This window comes from Microtus ochrogaster, unplaced genomic scaffold, assembly GCF_000317375.1.
Source record: "Microtus ochrogaster isolate Prairie Vole_2 unplaced genomic scaffold, MicOch1.0 UNK35, whole genome shotgun sequence".
In the NCBI taxonomy this organism is placed as follows: domain Eukaryota; kingdom Metazoa; phylum Chordata; class Mammalia; order Rodentia; family Cricetidae; genus Microtus; species Microtus ochrogaster.
Window position 1 is genome coordinate 3,784,823 of NW_004949133.1, and position 9,383 is coordinate 3,794,205.

The 9,383-nt window shown below is 41.4% G+C and overlaps 2 pseudogenes; one reads left to right on the plus strand and one right to left on the minus strand.

Annotated features, from left to right (window-relative positions):
- Nucleotides 1-9,383, plus strand: part of LOC101979924 — a 15,261-nt pseudogene that overhangs the window by 4,093 nt on the left and 1,785 nt on the right.
- On the minus strand, nucleotides 4,191-4,947 carry LOC101997517 (annotated as a pseudogene).

Sequence of the window (9,383 nt, forward strand, 5' to 3'; positions counted from 1 at the left end):
AGAGAAGAGAAGAGAAGAGAAGAGAAGAGAAGAGAAGAGAAGAGAAGAGAAGAGAAGAGAAGAGAAGGGAGTGGCCAAGGATGTCAGAGAGACAAAGACAATGGAAAGGAGTCTTTCTTATCTAACTAGTTTGGAAACAATCTCACTTACCTGGACACATGCAGTGCTTCTCTGTGCAGGCCAGTGCTACTGGGAATGCCAGTGCTGCAGTCCTTACCCAGGGACTTCTTTTGTTCCTTGTAGAAGTACCCAGTGAAATATGGAGGAGGGAAGTGTTGGACTGACATTGGTCCAGCATTACCTGTGACCTACGACTTTGGTGATGCACAGAAGACAGCCTCGTATTACTCCCCCGATGGCCAGAGTGAGTATCTAATGCCCATCTGGACCCTCTGAATATTTGTGTTTTGTTACACTTCATTCAATTGATTGTCCTTGGTCTCTAAACTATCACTAACCCATTTAACAAAATAAAAGAAGCACTGAAGGTCCTGGAACTTGTCTGAAAGTACAGGGCATGAGCAGGAGAGTTAGCATTTGCACTGGGGATACACGGTTCTGGAATCTACTCTTAGCAATCTTATTATCAGTCAGAAGTTTATTTAAGAACAGAACAGGTCCGTGTACACAGGGCTGAACAAGAGAAAGGAATGTATTTATTTCATTTGTGAGAGATGACTGCTCTGTTGTTTAATGTAAATCCAAATGTGTCATGTACCCTTATAAATGTTAAACTTTTGCTGTATAATTCAAAGAACTTCTTATTTATTCTTGGGATATAAGGCTTTAAAGAAAAGTTAGCAAGGTAAAATATAAACAGGGCCAAAATGAATGCACTTGACTACTGTGACAAGTCCTTGGAGATATTCAGTAGAGACCTTGCTGTATCAGAAATTTCTCCATTCAAGCTGTGACAGATGAGGACCTTTTCTCAAGGACTGGCTCCTGGGGGTCTATGGATGAGAATAGGTGAAGCTCCCCAATGGGTCTGATATTTTAGACTATATATCCTGAACCTGACACCATAAAATCTGGGCTGACAGTGATTTCTAGCACTTTCCTTGAATGCTGTTTCCTGTCTTTTGTTTTCAGGGGAATTCACTGCAGGATATGTCCAATTCAGAGTGTTTAATAATGAGGGAGCATCCAATGCCTTGTGTGCCGGATAAAGGTCACTGGATGTAACACTGAACATGTGAGTCTGTGTAGTGACCAAAGAGGCTCATAAATAAGACTGGGGTTGCCTGTGCGTTTTCTGTGTATATTGAGCATGGGAGACTGTTGAATTAGTGTGTGTACATGTATGAGAGTGTGACCTTTCCCTACACCTTGCTACATCTCAGGGATCAGAATTTCTGTCTAGATACAGAAATCCTGTGTGGTTGAAAACCATGGTCAACATTACAAACTTCTAATATACTGTTGTTGTTTGCTTAGCTTTTAGGATAAAGCATTTAGTCACCAAGAATGAGGGTGACACTTGTATTCAGGAAGTTGTGTGCAAGTCATTGGGGGCTGAGACTGTTAGAGAGTTGCTCTCTACCCAGGATTTAGCTTTTTTTTTTTTCACTAAAAACATTTATTTTAAAGCCATGGTTAGCCTTACACTCTTAGTGAAGCAATCATAGTTCTTGTGACTTTGGAAATACAAATGCTACCAAGACCTAGCCTCTCACAGGTCGGGAATGCAGCTTGGTGTAGTGCTTGCATAGCACATGTGAAAACCTGGGTTCAATAAAAAAAGATCAATCTTTAGACTATATTCTAGTTTGCTTATATGATAACCTAAAGTCAGGTACACTATAGACAGAAACTAGCCCCAGACCCTTAGATACAGTACCTAGGTTTTGCCTACCTCTACAATATCTTATGCAGTTCCTTATCCCTCCCCCAACAAAAGAAAAAAGTTATAGAGTCAAATAATCACAATTAGAACTTAGTCACTAATAAAAGAAGACTGGGGCCAGCCAGACCAGCAACTATTAAGTACATTTTCTATTGCTGCATAGATTCCCAAAGGGGGAACCTACGAAACCCCAAAAGTCTTCTGCTAAGTTGGCAAACTAAGGCTGAGCCTGTAGTCTGGGGCACAATTATGCTACCTCACAACATTGGATGAAAGAAGAGTTGGGCCATAGGAATAAGTCATTCCACATGTACTAAGCTCAGCCTCATTGGCTGTACCCCAAGCCTGGAGTCGGCATGCTGCCTCTGAGGTAGACCCAACATACCAGCACTTGTTTCCAGGCATACACAACAGCATTCTAGAAGTATTAACCAAATGCACCCTCAACAAAAGAACAGAGACTGACATCCAAGTAAAAAGAGCCAGCAAAGTAGGAAGGAAGGTAGGCCTTTTAGACCACAACTAGCAGCTTGGCTTCCAAAGGGTAAAACTTTAAGATAGAACAAAAACTCCTCAGGCTTACACAGGCTTCCCAGCCAGGTACTCAGAGGAGGATGTACTATATGCAGATAGAGATTCTCAAGAATCTTCCTGCAATACTGATGCATTCTGAACTCCAAAAGCCTTGAGGAAACTGCGGCAGAATCTTTTTTATGCCCCACCCTTACCCTTCTTCTCCTTATTAGAAGTGGAAAGCCAAGCTAAAAGCTGGAGCAGGAATAAAGTCTTCCTAGAGGACTAGGAGTTCCTAGTCTCTTGAGGGAGAGGCTTTTGGAGTCAATGTGTGTCTGGCCATACAAGTTCCCTGAGCTAGTCACTTCATGTGGCCTAGGGAGAAGGCCACTGTCACAAGATGCCATCCTATGAGACTTTAATAGGAAAAACAGGGAAGTTTGTGTTTAACTGCTGGGGCTGTCTACAAGTCAACAAGGGAGGGTTGAGAACAGCTCAAGGGTAGGACTAACCTAGCACAAATGAGACCCTGGGTTCTATTCCTGGTACCAAGACAAAATGGAAAGCTGGAAAACCAGCTCATGAAAAAGGGAAACGTTTCAACTTTTCAGACCCCAGTTCTTTCCTCCCAATCTCTGCCCACAACCACATGCGAAGCTGACAGACTGGAAGCTACATGATCCTTCCAGAGCTAACGCACAGCACAATGACAGTCACACACAAGCCACAGCAGTCTCAGGCCTTTCCAAATCCCTTGTCCTGGGAGTATGAACAGGAGAGGACACTCGTCCTTTCCCCCTCAACATTACCACCTTCGCCTCTACTCACAGCAGCAGCTCCCAGTGGAATTCAGTTCGACAGAAGATCAACCAAACCCTAGTGAGTTACAGGTAGAACTAAGGGTGCACCTAGCTAGGTCCATGAGGAAATGAAAAAAGTTAGTTTGTGGGAGCATTAATACCCATTAACAGCTCCAAGGAGCTCTGTTGTGTTCTCGGGCAGGACTTCTCAGTAGCTTAGTTTCTGGGAATCACTCTGTAAGGCAGGAGAAGCACCCAAACTGAGCTGAGCAGCTTGCTAGTGTTTAGAAAAATGTATTTCCTTGAAAAAAAATACAGAAATCTTTGAGGGAATTAGGACACTGTAAGAGTCAGATATTGATGGGACTAAGGAAAACAAAACCAAAACTGTCCAAGAAGATTCAAGATGCAACTAGCCCAACAAAAGGTCCGTCTCAGACTTTGGCTAATAGTGTCTTTTAGAGCTGTGAGGGAAAGAGGCCAGGAGTAGCCCACATGAGAATCATGAAGGCAAAGCAACTCTATGTGACTTTTACCTGTAAACAATGAGCGACAGCAGCTACACACCTATGCTCAACACCAGGCCAGCAGCAACCAAATGACAGCCACCATCAAGCCCTGCTCTTCTGATGTACAACTTGCAACCATCCAGTTACATTCACCTAAGAACTTTCCAATCTATGTTTTCTTTAGCAGAGCAGAGCCAGGCCAGGAGACAAGGGCTCTATCTGCCATTTAGTTCACCACTTCATGGAAATGTCAGGGGTGGGAAAGCTGAGTGTTGCAACTGGTTTATATCTCCTGTTCTATTTTTCCCTCTTACCACTCAGCTGTAAATTCCTTATGCTCTCCAGATGCCCTGCTCCTGGTAGATACACAGCAGGGAAGATAGTTCTTAAATACTGCTTTCCTTGGTCAGCTTACTTTGCTTGAATGCAGACAGAACATTTCTAACGAGGGAAAAAATAACTGCAGTTCCTTAACTCCAAAGAGGTCTTCAAAAAATAAAATAAAATGGGAAACTGCTCTGAACAAGTCAGCAGAACAGAAGAGCCATGCTCAGAGGGCTTGGAGAGTAGTACCTCGCACATTCGTTACTCAGTCACAGTATCCAGTTAAACCACCTTCCCAACCCAACCCGCCCTGGCTGCACACCCTTGCCACCCCCCTTCAGCTCTGCCTTTTTGTGCATTGCTGGCCCCAGGTACGGGGACAAAACAAGTCCTGGAAGCTTCCAACAGCTCAGTACTTCACTCCTGGAATAAACTCCTTGGCATCTGGATTCAGGTTACTTTTGCTCAAAATGTCCTCAGATTCATGACTGTCACTGACTGATAGTCCATTTAACTGCTGCTGTAAGTGTCCCACAGCCTGAGGCAAGTCTCGTGCTGGAATGAACCAATCCTGGTCCTCTTCATCCAGCATCTCCTGGAAGCAGCGGTCCAAGAAGTCTTGCTCCTGCAGCTCTTCTTCCACCTGTCTATTGAAATCCTCTTCATTCTCCATCCACATATATTCTGCAAATGGGTTTTCCTTTTCCTCATGTCCATTTAACCCTTGGTCCTCTTTGCATTTCACACTGGGTGATGTACCTGCTACACTGGATCCATTCATTATGGAGATTCTGGCTTGTTTTGTTTTTTGGACAGGGTCCTGTTAAGTTGTCCAGGTTGGCCGAAAACTTGCCATGCTCCTGCCTCAGCCTCCTGGGCATCTGGCCGCGCGGACAACGCCGCCCCGAGGTCCGCACCACAGCGCAGCGCCGCCTCCTCAGAGCGCGAGCCGCAGCGCACCAGGATTTAGCTTTAAGAGTGAAACAGATACATAGTGAATTCCAGGTCAACCAGAACTACACAGTAAGACTCTGTCTCAAAAAAATAGCATGCTCTTTTGTAATCCAGCCCTCATCAATATAACACGATGAGAAGAGGAGCATGAACTCCTGGCAGGTGATCCTGAAGATCTCAGTGTCCATTTATTCCTTAATCACTAACTTGTACTTCACCTGGTCAAGATGACGCAGCTTCTTGTCAAGGTGGACCTTGGGACTGAGATGTGGAATGATGAAATGGAGGAGAGCATGTTGTATTGAAGGAGTAGTGAGCTGTTTTTAATTTGTGGATGTAAGATGTGGTAAAATACAGGAAGATGTCATTTTAGAAATGTTAATATGGACTAGATCAGGAAACAACTTTTGCATCACACCAGTGGTTTTTGGACTGTACGTCATGAGGACCACTGCAATGTTTTAACAGGCACATGAGATTAATGTGAGCATCCTTTTTTGTCAATGATGACACTGGTATGACACGTAGAGGTTACAGATTTTAATGAAGAAAAGACTAAGCATAAGGAAATAAGTATTTAAATGGTTTCCATGGTCCAAATGAAGCCTGATGAACTGTGATAGGAATCTGGGGGAAGAGGAAACACTAGTGGGTTCCAAAGATTTTAAATTTATTAATAGTTGAATACAGAGAATGGAGATAGAAGACATTTTGAATAGTTTCACTGTTTTCATTTGAGTAGGTGAATATCAAATAGTGCACCAAGATGTCTGGATGCTGAATATGTTTGGGATCAAGGAAAGATTTATAGGCATGATTCTGAATTTTTTAAACATTTGCTTGACTTTATTTGTATGTGAGCACATGTGTATTCAAGTTATTTCACAAATCAAAAGGAGATATTGACTCCCCGGGAATTGGAGCTAAAGTCTTTTGATTGGGCACTGGGATCTGATGTCGAAGATGGGATCTGAAGTTTGCTTCTTTGATAGAGGCACAAGATGTCTTAACCTTGGGGCCATCACTCCAGCTCCCACGTTACTAGCTTCTTTGGGTGGTATTTTATTTTGTCTTATTTCAGGTGTGTTTATTTAATTTGATATGTATGAGTGGTTTGCCTATACATAAGTGAAGTATGAACTCAAAAAGGTATAAAAACTGACTTATTAAGGAGTACAATGAGAAGGACAAACTCACAGATAAAGAGTAAGGCTGAAGCCACCTCTGATCCAATGTACCTCTCTACTGCTTGGGTCTCTGACCATGCCAAATTCAAGCCAAAGCAAGAGAGTGAGCATGCTTTCCTCTCAAGCTTATTGGTCATCAACTAGCACACAAGGCCATGCCCTAAGGCAGGCACCCCAAAGCGATTGACAGAATGAATTCTCACAACAGTTCCCCATTTTGTCTAAATAAGAAGTTTCTAGGTCTAATACAAAGCCATTTTAAGGGTAGGACAATTGGTACCTCTGAGAGTTTGACAGCTGTTTGCCTAGTTTTTGTACAGTCTCGATGGTCAGAAACTGTTTTTTTTTTTAATAATGCCTTATAATATTCTTCCCACAAACATGAGTTGGTTTATGGTCTGTTTCAGAGATGTGAAGGATAATAATCTGGGTATTGCATTGCTGCAGTATATCATGACCCCATAGAACCACTACTACATTAGCCACAGATGGCTTCAGCCTTCCTCTCTGTCCTTCTAGCCCTGTGCATTCAACCCATCTCATGTTTTGTTTTACCTGAGTTAGGGTTCCAATCCCAACGAATTGAACATCTACCTGAGGAGGTCAATTCAGATGCCAAGATTATGGAATATTAATAGTCACATCCTCACCTGTGTCTAATAATCCCTCAATTACAATGTTATTTATTTGTAATTTTAGCTTTGGTCTTTGATCATTTATAGAAGTCTGCAAACGTATATATGTTCTAGTTCCTCCTGGAATTTTTGATTCATTCTCCAAAACTATTCTATCGTCCAGCAAGCATTATGTTTATTTACAATAGACCCTGAATTTTCTAACTATTCTGGGGAAGATTGTCCTCCACACTAACTGGGAATGACTAGACCACATTTAACTTGTGGGCCTGTAAGAGGTTTCCCAAGAAGCTTCCTGATGGTGAAGAGTTACCTTGTTTGTCTCTTGTTGATCTACATTTGTTGGCCCAATGTTGACCTTCACCACATTTTCTGCATAGTCAAGAAGGTTGGGGCCTTCTACTTGGGTCATTCCCAGAAGAAACATTATTTCTAGGAATTCCCTGTCTTCAGTTTCTTCTCAGATGTCCTATTCTACCACAATTTAAAGATTCACATTTTGATGTGTCTTCAGGCCTTTTGAAAATGCCTCTCTTGCCCAGGTCTCATTATTATAGTCAAGAGACTCACCATTGGCTGTGTGTTAAATCACCCATCTATTGGTACTGATCTGATCTTTAAAGGCCCATGTATCTTTTTGCATTCTCAGTTAGCATTTTCAAAAGCCAGAGATTCTATTAGTACTTATCTAGCTTCTTGATCCGATACCCCTATATGAACAGTTTTAGTTCATCTCTGTAAAATGTCACAGAAGAGTTCTTGTGGGCCTTGTATAACTTTAGTATACAACTCAATTCTTTTCCTACTTCTTGAATCCTGTCCCAAGCATTTGAGGCTGCTGTATGGCATAGAGACACAACATGTTCATTATTAGTAGCTTGACTATTTATATCAGCATAATGGCCCTCACCAAGAATTTGATCTTGGGAAACCTCATATTCTCTGATTTTTACCTTGATGTTCAGGGACCTTAGCTTCCTCTCTTTAATAGCTCCTCCATTGTAACTGAGGACCATATTATAAAACTGCTAAGGCTAATTGAAGCCAATCACATGGTGTAATCCTATTTCTTGAAGACCATGTATTTAACAACTGCCTCGCTGAATGTGTACAATAAGAAACTATTGCCTCCTTAAAATCTTTTAAATCTTTCATATGTATATGCTCCCATTTACACTCTGTATATCCTTCTGGATAGTTAATGTTTGCTGCCTTTTCAGAAATGTAACAGGATAGGTTATATCAGGTGAAGTTACAAGTCTTGGCAAGTCTTCTCTGACTCTGTGAGATACTGGTGATGTTAAGTCCCCCCTAATCTCTTTGGCTGAGCATCAATGCTCTTTTTATCAGTTTTAACAAGTTCTTCTAAACATCAAAATTTATTTGTCACTGCTTTCTGTAAGGATTGAACTTCCTGAACAGAGAATGATTCCAGTGATTTCATTAGATCACTCAGCTTCTTGTTTTCATCATTCACATATGATTCTAAGGATTTAATTTCATCAATCATACCTTTTATCCTTAGAGAGTATCTGGAAGGCTTGCAAATTGCCTTCCAAAACCAATGTTCTATCTGATAACATTCCACAGCAATTTCACAAATGAATTTTTTCTGCCAACTGAACAGTTCCATGTGTTATGGAATAAATTTTGCCTGCTAATTTATCATCCATGGAATGAATCCTTTTGGTAATTTCTCAGTGTCAGTTTGTTAATTCTATATCATTTCAGTAAGTTTTTCATTCCTGGAAATTTTATCAAACCATATCTTAAGGATGTAACATGAATTTCCAGACTATAGCAACTATGGTTAAGAATGTATACATCCCAGATACATCCTAAATCTCTTCTAAAATTCCATCTATAGTAGAAATAAAAAGGTTTTTAAATTCCTGGATGATGATATCATCCACAATTGGTGTAGAAAAATTATTTATTTATCAACCTAATATTTAGTTATCAAATAATTTACGCCCATTGAAATCCTCAGAAAACTGTGGTAGGTGTAATAATCTTGATTGATCAGCAGGTAGAGCCAGTGTTCAGGTGGCAGGTTCTGGTGGCTACTGAGATTTTTATGGTGTAATAAGGATGTTGGCCAGCAGGTGTTGCCATTGTAACACTAAGGTTCTGGAGCACAACATGAAAAACCTGAGACCTAGCATAGCTGAAAGGAATTATATCTAACAAAATTGGTTAGATTTGGTTAGAACCTGATTAGGAGGTGGGGTACATGCCAAGGGAAGATGGCAGGCATGCGGATCAACTGGAGAGCACTCCTTACAACCAGATTAATCACTGGCAGGAAGTGCCTATCCTGTAGTCTTAGAGGGATTGATTGATTGATTGATTGATTGATTGATTGATTGATTGATTGATTGATTGATTGCACACAGGAAACCCAGAGCACATAATTTAAAACCCAGTGTTCACCAAGCATGGTGGTTCATGCCTTTAATTTCAGCACTAGGGAGGCAAAGGCAGGCGAATCTCTGTGAGTGCAAGGCCAGCATGGTCTACAAGGAGAGTTCCAGGACAGCCAAAGATACACACAGAAACCCTGTCCCAAAAGACAAAAACAAATACAAATAAAACCCGGTGTTAAATGCGAAGCT